The sequence below is a fragment of the Macadamia integrifolia genome, chromosome 3, assembly GCF_013358625.1.
Source record: "Macadamia integrifolia cultivar HAES 741 chromosome 3, SCU_Mint_v3, whole genome shotgun sequence".
Taxonomy (NCBI): domain Eukaryota; kingdom Viridiplantae; phylum Streptophyta; class Magnoliopsida; order Proteales; family Proteaceae; genus Macadamia; species Macadamia integrifolia.
Window position 1 is genome coordinate 29,937,755 of NC_056559.1, and position 13,356 is coordinate 29,951,110.

A 13,356-nucleotide genomic window follows, 5' to 3' on the forward strand; every position below is an offset into this window, starting at 1 on the left:
GGGGAGTAATTGTTAGCCATAGGTTTCTTCAGTGGTGCATACATTGTGATTTCTAGTCATGAGGAGGGTAGATCTTGCCGGGCCAATTGAGCACAGCCAGCTTGTGGACTGGCCTTAATATCGAATTTGGTGGCCATTTCAAGCATATATAACCTAACATTGTTTCCTTGTGTATATTTGTCCGTTTGATCATGATTTCAATAGTTTTGCTATTCAACATTTTTCATTTTGACATGCGAAGCGATTTTCAGACATTAGCTTCACAGTGGAGGACTGTAGGCTCTAAGTCTAATTTAAAAGAAAATAAAAGAAAGAGAAGTGAAATCAAATCAAAACTAAAATGATTCTTTGTATTTGATTTTTTTGGGTGAAAGCAGATTTCATTCATTAGGTTGCTGGTTACACCTTTGCATTCATTTCTTGACATACTTGATTGTGTAATTCTCAAAATAATTTAAATTTGTTAATTAAATTTTAGGGTGAGTATTTTCTGTCTAGTAGTGTAGCTTATACTAGTAGCAAATAGCCAGCCACTGCCACTGGAAATGAATCATTCCCAGGGGCCAAAGAGGTCATTTTGGGCTAGAGGAGAGAGACATTGCATCTAGGTTGTCGGGTATACTCATGGACGGAAAACGTTATCCCTAAATTTTAATCCATGTAGAGGGTTTTCCATGACATTATTGTGGGTAAAATTCTGCACACCACAGCAAGAGTCATCCTTGGAAAAAAAAGAAAAGAAAAGAAAAAAAAAACACATCATCTATATGGGTCCATATAATCAGAGTTGGAGAGAGGAAAAAAATATATATATATATGAGAAGGAAATTGGACTATGTTTTGCAATCAAATATTTCTTGATTTTAAGAAGTAAAATAAATATTTCACTGAAAAGTATGATTATTAGTTTATCATAGGGAGGTCCTAGAAGGGCAATATAAGAAAGAATCTGTATGTTACACCAGTGAGGGGTTGACAAATGGTATAACCATCATCCATATTGGTCCACATGGCTCCAAATGGTCAAAATAAGAGAGAGAAAATGTGTAGTCCGTCCCAAAAACATGTCCATGGCATGTCATTATCTATCCATGCTCAAAATTTAAGACTAATCTAACATCCCCATGTGTTATTTTAGGTATTAAAAAAGAGCAATCCAGTGCAGCACGTGGCTCTTATTATAGGGTCTGAGAGGAAAAAGTGTACGCAACCTCACCCATTACCCTGTAGGAAAGACTGTTTCCAAGTTCCGAACTTGTGTCTAACATATTGTATTGTTGCAATTCAATTAATTTATGTATTAACTACAGTTTATATAAATGGTGGGAAAATAAATTCATTAAAACAGTTGCATAGATTGTAACTCAGACTACAACCTATGAAATTCTAGCAAAAAATAAAAAAATAAAAAAATAAAAAAATAAAAAAATAAAAAAATAAAAAAATAATATTACAACCTATGAAATGCTGTACCCTATTGCTATTATAGCAAACCAAACAGAAAGTGACTTGAACAACCCCCAGGTGAACAAGAAAATCATTACCTCATCTCAACCGTAAATGATCAGAAGCACCTTCCGTTCATAGAACCTTAAAACCCACAACTTCTGTGGCTAGGGCGTATGGCTCACTAAATGTGAACTCCTCCCATAGAGACTGATCCCACAAGTAGTTTATTTATATGTTATTTCAAGATTTCTTGTCATTCTTTTCCCATACGATTAGGTTACACTACCAAAATAATTCATTCGGTGTAATATTTCTTTTTCTGGTATGGTAAAATTTTCTTTAAGACTCATCTAATAGATCGGTATAGTGAGATGCTTTGGATTCACTAACAATCATTAAACATAAAAATTGAATACCAAAACAACTAAAAATCTAAGAAACCCGGGAATATTAAAACCAATCCAAAAAACCTAAGCTCAGCTGCTTTAACTTTCGAAAATAGTTTCCCATGCCGCCAGTGTACCATCATATTTTCACGTAAATTTTCTCTCCAACTTTGATGATGGATCTCCAGATGATGCTATGTTCTTTATACTGCTATTGTTGTGGTGTGAGAGATTCCCCCTCTAAACTAACTTTTTTTTTTTTAACCATATTGCGATGATACAAGTTTCACTCCGAGCAACAATTGTATTTGATCTTCCACACTTCTGGTTTTTGAAGTGGCATTTTTGTGGCAAAAAAGATATAGATTCTTAATTTTAATGTTTAGGTTTCAAGTTCTTATGTTAATTTATCCTAAATAACTTAAAGAGGAGCTCAGAGGGTTCCCTCTGCCACCCAAGTGCAATTTTGGCTTTGGAGTGGGGGGTATTGTGGGTAAACATTGCAATAGGGGGTAGATAAGACATTTTATAGGGATTGCTACAATAATCTAGGTCTTATTTAAAGGGGTGGCTGCATGCAATTTTGAATTTCAGTTGATGGTGGACAAATCTTTTACCTATAATTTAATCATTGAAACAATCACTTCTAAGGATCGAACAGGTTCCTTCGGAAGATTAACTCCCTTAGAAGAGTTTGCAAAATCGATCAATCATGTTGTTTCTATTGGAATGGTATGGAGAGTAGGGACCATTTATTTTTTGTAGCAATATTCTTCATCTCAGTTCTTCCTCCTACTTATAGGAACTAATCTTATTAGAGAGGGAATTTGGGTGGCTTAGGAATTTGAAGGCTTTGGGACCATTGGTGAAGTTGGTATTCTGTGCAACTATCTCCAATGTGTAGAGGGAAAGGAATCATAGATTTTTTTGGAACCAATTATAGTTAGAGACATCGAGGCTATGTGGTGGACCCTTACATTATGTCCTTACCTCCGATCTCGTAACAACTTCTTGGTGGGGGTGGGGGAGGGGGAGGATACCATTTTTTTTTTTTTTTTTGGAGGGTTGATGGAGTTTGCATTTCTCTTGTATTTCTTGCTCATACATAGTTGGTTTTGATGGTGTGTTTGTTTTGCCCTCTTGAGGCCTTTCCAAGAATGGTAGCTCTCACTTGTTTCTCTTTGTTTTCCTTATATATTATTTCTATGTTTTCAATTCTGTAAATTGAATTCATATAAAAAAAGAAACGGATTTCCTGAACGACAATATGATTCTTATACTAACGCATGAACCAATGAGAACCTTGGAATTAACATCAATAAAGACGGGATTGTAGCATTTCATGAGAGGACAATATGATTCTTACACTAACACATGAACCAATAAGAACCTTGGTATTAACATCAATAAAGACGGGATTGTAGCATTTCATGAGAGGTTAGGGTGGTCATATCCTCCATTAAGAATCCCTTAAATTAAAGAAACTAGTACTCTGTAGTTTCAAATTATAAAAAAATGTGAAGAAACCAGCACATTGTAGTATTATAAAAAAGTTAAAGAAACCAGGTGTTTCCCTTCATGTTATAAAAAATTGAAAGAAACTAGTACTCTGTGGTTTCAAATTATAAAAAATACAGCATGGGGTGAGAGAGGCTCGAACTCTCGACCTCAGGATAACTCCAGACAGCTATGAGACCTACGCGCTAGCCAACTGCGCCACCACCCCATATGTGTATTAATTAATAATTATAATAATTACGTGTAAAACGGAAGGCATATTCTCTCTCACTCATCATCTTCATGAAATCAAATCTTTTTTGGGTTTGGGGGAGGGGTGGGGGTCGTTGATGATTTCATTCTTGGTGCCATGTGTTAATTTTGCGTTTGCGAGTATCACCGTTTGATGAATTGGTCATAAGTCCATTTTCATTTCCACCGTGATTATATGGTCCATCATACATAGGATTCATTCTTCTTTTTTTTTTTTTTTTTTTTTTCGTTTTATTTGGTTGGGGTGAGGGAATATGGTAATTAGGCTCTATTTTAATTGGATAAAAAGTGAATATAAATAAACAATAATGTGACCATGTCAACTATTTCTCTATGCACGATCTTGTACACAACCTTTTGTCAATCAGGAATTAATTATTAAGGTTGCGTTTGATAATGTTTCAGAAAAATGTTTATGGAGTTTTTTCATTTTATGAGAACAGATTAACGGAATAAAGTGTTTGATGCATTATGGTGTGTGTGTGTGTGTGTGTGTTTTTTTTTTTTTATAAGTTTGAAATAAGAATTGATAAAATGACAAAAGGTAATTCCGTCATTTTAGTTTTTTTTTTAAAAAAATGACATTTTGATACAAAAACTAAAATTTATAATTTTGATACGAAACATCGTTTCTGTTAAAAAACGCTACCAAACGCAACCTAAAGGTGATCTATATATTGGACCATTTTTTTTTCTCCTTTTGTTAACCAAGATGTCCAGACCACTGTTAGTTAAAACGCGTTTTAAACGCGTTCCCGTTTTTCTGCCGTTTAAAACGCGTTTTCCTGTATGCTGTTATACAATCCGGAAAAAAACGAAAGTGGCAAAAGAATCCGTTTCAAACGCGTATCCGTTTTTTAAGGGGAAATTGGAATTTTATTAAAAAAATTAAAAAAAAAAAAAAAAAAAAACCTATTAATAAAAGTGAAGAGTGAAGACAATATGGTACTTGGTTTTTTATTTTTAACTTCCATATTATCTATAGGAAAAAAATCTCATATTTTTATAGCCCATTGAGTAAGGAGAAGCTAAAGCTAGCAACATCTCATTTTCTTGTAGTCCATTGGGCTATTTTATTTTGGGACTCCTAGAGCTTTTGGAATATTAGATGCATGTATACAAGTAATGATCTCTCAAATTGCATGAGTATACTATCGTTTTTTTGGTTTCGTTTTTTTAAAAACTACACGTTTAATACTCGTACCGTTCGTTTATGTCTATTTTCCGTTCCTTATTTTTTTAATCATTTTTTTGATCATATCATTCATCATTTTTATCTGTTTAAAACCCATATCATACGTTTCCGTATTTTTACCGTTTTCATTTTAACTAACAGTGGTCCGGACCATGGTATTATGGTTCTAAAACGGAGGTCCCCATAGTTGAGAGAGAGGGAGAAATCTCACGTGGGAAGCAGATGAAATCCAGCTCACAGCCACAATGATATAATAGGCTCCACGTGGGGGGGATTGTGAGAGAAAAGAGACAGAGGATTGCAGTTCACAGACGTCATAGGGGTCCGGATAAGCTGTCTTTGTCGTCGCTAACACTGCCAACAAGCTAGAAAATTACTGAGTGGCACGTGTTTCTCTTCATGTGCTTGTAATTGTGTCCGTGTGCGCACATATAGTCATTACGAGACTTACCTTTTTTTTTTTTATAAAGTACTGCATACCTTAATTAACCTTACTAGTAAACCTGACCGTAGGCCAACAATAATCATAGCTTATTAGCAAACCCAAAACGCATACAAGCACACCCACAAGGGAGAGAGAGAGAGAGAGCGCTATGATTTCTTAATAAGTACTGAGCTTAGCTTTACAATTTGGAATCACAAAAGATGCCTCTTCCTAATGAGTGCTTAGTTTTACAATTTGGAAATGATAAAAGATGCATTTCCAGCTCTATGTGGAATGTGATTGAAGTCAAATAATTCATAGATTTTGAATAACTTGATTGTGCAAGTTTGCACGGATTCGTGGTCTTGGAGCTTAGTTTCACTATTTTTTCTGTCTATAATTTTTTTTTCTAACTTTTTAATGAAATTATGCTTTTATTTAAACGATTGACGTATTTTGTTATGCATAAAAAAACTAAAATGACATAGAAACCTTAGTGAATGTTTTAAAACATTTTTAATTAATAAAATAAAAACTCATCTATGAGGGGACTGGAGAGGGAATGGAGTATGGAGAACCCTTCAAAAGTCTACTTTTATGGGTAGCTCCTATTCTATGGGAAAAGAAGGGGGGGGGGGGGGGGGGGTTAGTTTTCAACTCACATTTAATTGGTACGTAAACCCATTTCTGATTTCTGAGTACCCAAGCCTTTGTTTTGAGTTCCATTGAACGCTTACCCTAATATTGACCTTCCAAAAAACAAACAAAGACAACGTATGAAGAAGGAATAAAGGGTAGGCAGGTTCCTTTTGATGCTCGTGTGCAGTGTCAGGCATTGGAGGGGATATACAGAAATAAATAAAAAATATATATATATTTATTTATTAAAGTGGATTGTTATTGTAATTTAGGTAGTGCGAGAATAGTTTGGGTTTTAACTTTTAATCCATATGATATATAAAAAGTTGCTTTTAAGGTTTAAGGGATAGAGAGCACTACCCTATTTGTCTCTGTTGTTTATGAACCTTTTTTTCAAACCACCCTGTGTTTAGGCATAAGAATGCATAAAGGGTAGCATTCATTCTCCAAAAGTTAAAATAGTTCAAGGAAGATGTTCTTCACGTTAGAAATGTGAGGAAGAATCTAAAAATCATATCAATGATTGTCTAGAAAAAAAATCATCTGCATGAGATCCATATATTCAAAATAAGAGAAAAAAATAAAGTGAGAAAAATTGCACTATGATATTGTGGGAAGTTTTCCACACCACTTCAAATAATGATTCAAAATAGACATGTAGCACCTACTACCACCATGGTTTAAAAAAGGATAATTTACAATGCCACCCCTTGAAAAAAAAAATGTCATAATTATAAGGCCACCCCCTTCTGTTTTACCAAATTAGACTCAAACCCCTTACTATTAGTCACTGTTAAGTTCCGTTTGATTGCAATGGAAATTTAGAGGGAAGGGAAGTGAAATTTTCATGCTTTAAAAAGAAATGTTTATAATCATTACTCCATATGATTGTATAAGCTACTTAATTTTTTAACCATATTTAGTAATGATATATTTTATATATAATTTTTATTTTACATATTATAGCAAAGGATTTTGGATGCAAAGTAAAGTGAAATTTTATAACAAAATATGGAATGATTTGAAGTTAATGTTAAAAGTCACATGGGTAATAATTACATATATTTCTTTTTTAAGTATGAAAAATTCACTTCCCTTCCAACCAAACATAGCCTTAAGGAATATATCATATATGTTGATGTCAACAATTATATTTTATTTTAAATAATAATTTGCCCTTATTAAATATGAAGTACATAAAATACCCTTTTAAACTTTTTCCCCAAATCCATCCAACATCTTCGCAAATTTCAATCCCTGGTCGGGATTAGAGTAGCCATCGGAGCAGATATGAGAAAACTCTGAACATGAGATGCAGTTTTTAAGAATTATTCTCAACTTAGTTTTCAACGTCTCCAACCGCGACAATCTCAATAGCTATCTCGCGTCCATTATAGAAATTTGGTTGACTGTCTAGTTTTGATCTCATCGCTGGAGGATTCAGTCCATCCAATCTTAGACGACCTTTGCTAAGGTTCATCCCTTTTGGTTTCTCCATCAACTTGTCACCAAGCGAAAAAAGACCAGAGCTCTAGCGTTACCAATGCCAACTGGACAATCACTCTCTTCTGAATAAATCTCCGAAAAAAGCCATCCTTGCCGGTACTTGAACCGCTGTGAAATTCTTGATGGAATATTACTTTGGCTGGATCAGTGGTATTAATGGCTGTTCAAATGACGAAGAAGAAAATGGAGAATATGCCAGAGTATTGCTTGGTGATGAGATTTTGTTGATATTAAAGAGACGCTCTATAGAGCACCATTATTGAACATAAGATGGAAAATGTAGAGAGAGAGAGATGAAGAACACTTAAAAAAACAGAAAATAAAGAGTCCGAATCAGGTCCTCGTACGGCTAAGAGGTGGACGTGTGTAACCCACTTATTATCTTTCCTAAGTTTTTAACCGACTACCTATCTCTTCCTATTTTCTCTCCTATTCTCTTTTCCCATACTGCCCTCTCCTCACAGTTTATCAAAATTTTTTATTTTTTTATTTATAATTTAACATTCGTTTACTATTAATCCTACAAAATATCTTTATTTCCTTTATCAAAAAAAAAAAAAAAAAAAAAAAAAAATTTGATTTTAATCCTACAAAATAGTCGACTCCCTTATCTCTTTCCCTTTTTCAATCTCTTCCTATTTTCTTTTCCCATACTCCCTCTCTCTCTCCTCAAGATTTATCAATTTTTTTTTTTAATTATGATTTAGCATTCTTTTATTATTAATCCTACAAAATAGTGGACTCCCTTATCTTTTTCCTTTTATTTTTATTTTTTTTAAGTTCATACTCTCTCTCTCTCTCTCTCTCTCTCTCTCTCTCTCTCTCAATTTTCATTTACACTTTTCCTCATCCATAGAGGACGGTTCACCCATCATCCTAGGGTTCACAAATCTCCATGGGGTTTTTGTACAAGTCCGAAATACCTTTTTAATATCTTCTTCCATTCATATGAAGCATATGATGAATGGATCACCGCAGTTAAAAGGAAATGGGATTTCTCCACCTATAGAGTTATCAAAAGGGTACTTTGGACTTGGGGTTTTAGTATAAATATTGTTGGAATCAATTAATTAAAATAAGAATAAAAATAGAAAATAGTATATATATATATATATATATAAAATAATGTATGGCATTTAAGTAGAGAAGAGAGATAAAAAGCATTTAAGTCCCGAAGAGAAAGAGAGAGAGTGATAACAGTATTGTAGGTAATCCTGATAGTAAAATTTAGTGGATTACATGTATTGGCAAAAGGGCCGTACGAGAACCCAAGACAAGGTTCTCGTACGAGGACTTGATCCGGCCTCGAAAATAAAGCCTTATTGCCGGTACTTGAACCGCTGACCAAAAAGAGGATTAAAAAACATAAAATAAAGACTTATTGCTCCATTATTGCTGGTACCTAAACCACTGTGGAATTCTTGATGAGTGGTTGTTTCTTATCCTGACCGACGGTATGGAGTCTGAGTCAATTCACTGGCAATGGAACTAGTAGTACTTGACTGGAACTTGTCTAAACCCTTGGTCGTAGGTATGGAGAGAAAGGAGAGAAAGAGATAAAGAGAATGAAATGGTAAAAGGTAAAGAGGGGTATTTTTGTGATAATGAAAATGGATAACTTATCAGTGTTTTACTCATAAGGGAAAAATCTCATTTCATAGTATTCCTTAACAGTGACTGACGATAGGGAGTCTGAGTCTAATTTGGTGAAATAGAAGGGGTGGTCTTATAATTATGACATTCTCTAGGGATGATGCTGTAAATTATCCTTTAAAAAATAAAGTTAATTGTAAAGTGTGGGATCCTTTTTGGAGTGCAGGACCTACAACCATGGACGATTTGAGATCAAGTGGGGAGGTCCCCATGTTGTGAGAGGATCCCCTTGGACTTAGTTTGGGTGTGGGGAGACTAGTGAACAAATAAGGCAATCCATTAATATAATTTAACAGGCATTAAATGAACATTGTCATATGATTCATCAATGTTGATCAATTCCATAGAGTTATTAAAAAATATGACAGTTGGAAGTTGGAATAATTGGTTTTTAAAATCATGTCTGCGAGATTCAGTTGGCGCGCATTAATACATTATTATGAAATCTTTGATGACCTATCCATTAAAATATTGGTCGATTGTCTTACTGAACTGTCCACAGCTATCGAATTATTTCTCTTCTTCTTTGACTGCTGCTAGCTGAATATTTAATTAATAATGAGACCTAAGTTTTAGAGTGTTAGATAGGAACATATAGGGTCATGTAAGAATGCATGGCTGGCAAACATTCCACAAAGTTCTACCAAAAAACAAAAAAAAAAAAAAACACATTCCACAAAGAAATTATTACACATTGGGACTGAAGAGAGATAATGAGTGAATGAGAGGAGTTGGCTTGTTTTATGGTGCATTTAAATCATTTAATTATCATTTAATTAATATTCATCCGTGTTTTGCCCATATGGTTTGGATAATTGGGGATTGAGTAGATAGGTATCTTGGTTAATTTTTTTTTGTTGAGAAAATGACATAGAGAAATGCACTAGTGAGTTGTGGTACAATAATATCATACATTGGATGACAACGAGGCACAAAAGTAATATTGTATCCTACTCAAGTGGTTCAAAGAACTTTTTTCCTTGTCAGTAATATATTATTAAAAGAAAGAACTCTATCCATTTAGTGTTTTCACACCCATATACAACCCCTGTTTTCAAAAGGTTATGAAAAAACTCCCTTGCCCCATCTAAAAAAATAGGGTCTGTGTACAGGCGTTGAAAATGCTAGATGGGCAGAGTTCCTTCTCCCCATATTATTACATTAAAAAAAGTCATAAGATGATATATGACTAGGCTTTTAGGTATTCCTAACACTTACAATGATTTTTAAGGATGCTTTTGCTCTTTAACAAATTTCAATGACAATGTTTTAAGAAAGGCTCATGAGAAAAGATTTTATCTTTTGTAAGTTTGATTGATATAATTGGGTATTGGGTTTTTTAATTAAAATTCTTTGGGAAGTTAAAATGCCAATAAGATTTTTGAAAGCTTTTGGACCTTATCTTTTAACCCATTTTGTATTTGAAAGTGTCAAATCCTCCAAAATTTAAAAGGTCATTCATGTAAAAATTTTAAGCATTTCCATCATTTTGTTCTAAGTTGGTGCCTCAAGTGAAAGCCATTGTTTTTGTCTTAGAGTTCTTATACTTGTAGTTGTACCCTTCATTTCTACTATAAAATCAATCTTGTAACAAGAAAAGCCTTGGGTATTGATCCCATTCTTTAAAAAAATAAAAAAATAAAAAAATAAGATAGGGGTAATAAGTTCATTTAATACTAAATTAACATGGAACAATATGATCACATGGTAGAAATTTTTTTCTATGGAGGACCTTTTGGTATCAAAATGTTTAGTGGTTTGGAAATATATAATATAATATTTGCTAGGAAAAAAATGTCCCAAAATTTTAAGAGATTTGTTTAATGGTATTGGCTGTTAAGATATTTTTCAAATAAAAATATCATAGTGAAAATCATTTACTTTTAGCATTAATCCAAACATAACCAATTAAACCTAATACAATAATGGGGCATGGCCCAAAACTTTTCTTGTGGATTCTATTCATTTACATCAATCAATAATATTTCTGTCTTTCAATGATATGCCCGTAATTCTATTTTTCAAATATATTTTCTTGGGAAAGTAATAGTTATATTACACATCATAGAATGAAGAAAAATTTCATGTACAACCATTCATGGTAAATGATCATACTTGAACCCTTGAATAGAGACGAACCGCATGATGATCGTACACAAAAATCAGACCATTATAGAATATATTCAATGTTTCACTAATAGTGAAAAAAAAAAAAAAAATGACTAAAGATGAACTCTGTCGTACGCATTGTGTGAATGTGTGTTTTTCTTATTTGTTCTGTATCCACCCGTGAATTGTCTAGATGGTTAGGACGAATCGGGGATTGTATGGTTAGGCGCATGGTCTCAAGTTCGATTTTACCATCTGTGCATCTGTGATTTAAGTGGAGACCATTGCGATGGATTGCTATGCATGCCTCAGTTAACAAAAAAAAACAAGAATTTGTTACGCATGTCTTATTTTCATGAAAAAAGACCCATTGAAATGGAAGGTTTCTTTAAAGAACAAAGAGCTGAGTCAACTATTCAATCAAATGATATTGTTTCCCATCCTTCTCAAGAAAGAAGTGGGGTATTTCTTTGTAAAATTTTACTCAATTTCATATATGATAATTTCGTCAAGATCTCTTCGCTAGTTGGAGGAAGAATCCGCATAAATCGAATTTTTTGACGAACATGTCCAAAGAGAATTGGATTTTTCTTTTAACCGAACTACAAGATTTTGACCATTATTAAATTTTTTATCACAAAATGAAAGAGGGTAATCAATATCACTGCAATGAGGCACAAAAGCACTCAGAAAGCACGAAAGAAAACCTTTCCACCCAATATGATCATTAAAAACATTTCAATTTTTCCAAATTTTAGATAATCATGTTCTTATTCTTTTAATTCTGAACGTGGGATAAGAGATTGGGGAAAGAAATCTGCACTGGTATATCTCAAGATGAACCGTCTGGTTCCTTGAGGTGTCTCTACCAAGGGAGAGGATGGAGAAAGCTTAATTTCTACTGAACATTAAAAAAACAGAAGCCCATATCTAGCGAAGTTTTGTTTGGTTCCCACAAACTGTGATAGTGTAGAAAATGAAAATCTAAAAGATGTAAGAGACGAATCAAAATCACAAACAAACAATCACATAATAAAGGATTTACATGATTCGACAAAGCTTCCTACGTCCACAATGAGATGAGACCTGTTTCACTATCAATGGAAAATAGAGTTGTAATCACTCATCCTCATATCTCTCTCTCTCTCTCTCTCACACACACACACACACACATACACACAAATTACGGTGAATGAACTCACTACAAAATCATGGTAACAATATTATATAAGTACTAGTTAAGAGAAATACTAATATAACTCTAAAAAACTGTCTTCAAGGATTGTTGCCCCCAATCTGACCCACCAATTCGTGGAGTCCCCAATAATAAAAAATAAAAAACTATCAAGGTGAATCGATTCCTCCAGACCTCAAGGCTTGGGCCTTAAGAGATGATATGTTTAATGGAGAGAAGGGCTTGAGTAATGTTGGACTGTCCGTGCGATTGAAGTTCAATGATTGAACTACATTCTAACTAATTAATGATAATAAAACTCTCATAAAAAGATTCTGCAGCCATGTGTTGCTATGATTAGAAAAGGAAAAAAAGAAAAAAAGAAAAAAAGAAAAAAAGAGATATTAAAGTTTTTGCAGTCACATATTTTTGTCTTTTTGATAGATAATATCAATTATTGAAAAGAAACAAAATCATATACAAGCTAAAGGCAAATGAACTAGGCCTCATAGAAAGGACCCATGACGTCCAGAGGAACCAAAAAACAATTTTCAGATTATAGGAGTATTTCTCCATCAGGATAAGGACAACACCGTAATCACAGCAGAAGCTTTTCACCTAGTCTACACCCTCCAACAATTACCTACAAATAGGTTCCTAAGAGATGTAGCCATATATATATATTTTTTTTGGTAAAAATAGCCATATCGTAAACAGATTTTATATTGCTGATTATTTGTTTTATGGGCAGCATGTTTTGAGCTGCTTATCTCTGTGGTTATGTTTTTTCTCTCCTAAAAAATCTTCTTATTGTGGTGAGACTTTAAATTCAGTTGTACCTCATCATAGTACAGTATTTATTTAATCAATGATTTTTTTTCTTTCGTATTTATTTAAGTAGAGAATATTCACTTTACTATATCTCAAAAAAAAAAAAAAAAAAAAAAAAAAAGGAAGGCAGTTGAGTGTATTTGTTAGCTTTTATTATATGCACATGGATATTGGATATATACAAATATGAAAAATAAAGGTATTTCAAACCCCCACCCCC

At 33.4% G+C, this 13,356-nt stretch overlaps 1 non-coding gene across 1 annotated transcript; it reads right to left on the reverse strand.

The window, feature by feature from the left end:
* Nucleotides 1–3,474: 3,474 nt before the first annotated feature.
* Nucleotides 3,475–3,561, reverse strand: TRNAM-CAU. Its single transcript is given in 2 exon segments — nucleotides 3,475–3,510; nucleotides 3,524–3,561. It is a non-coding gene; the product is annotated as a tRNA-Met (tRNA).
* Nucleotides 3,562–13,356: the final 9,795 nt, after the last annotated feature.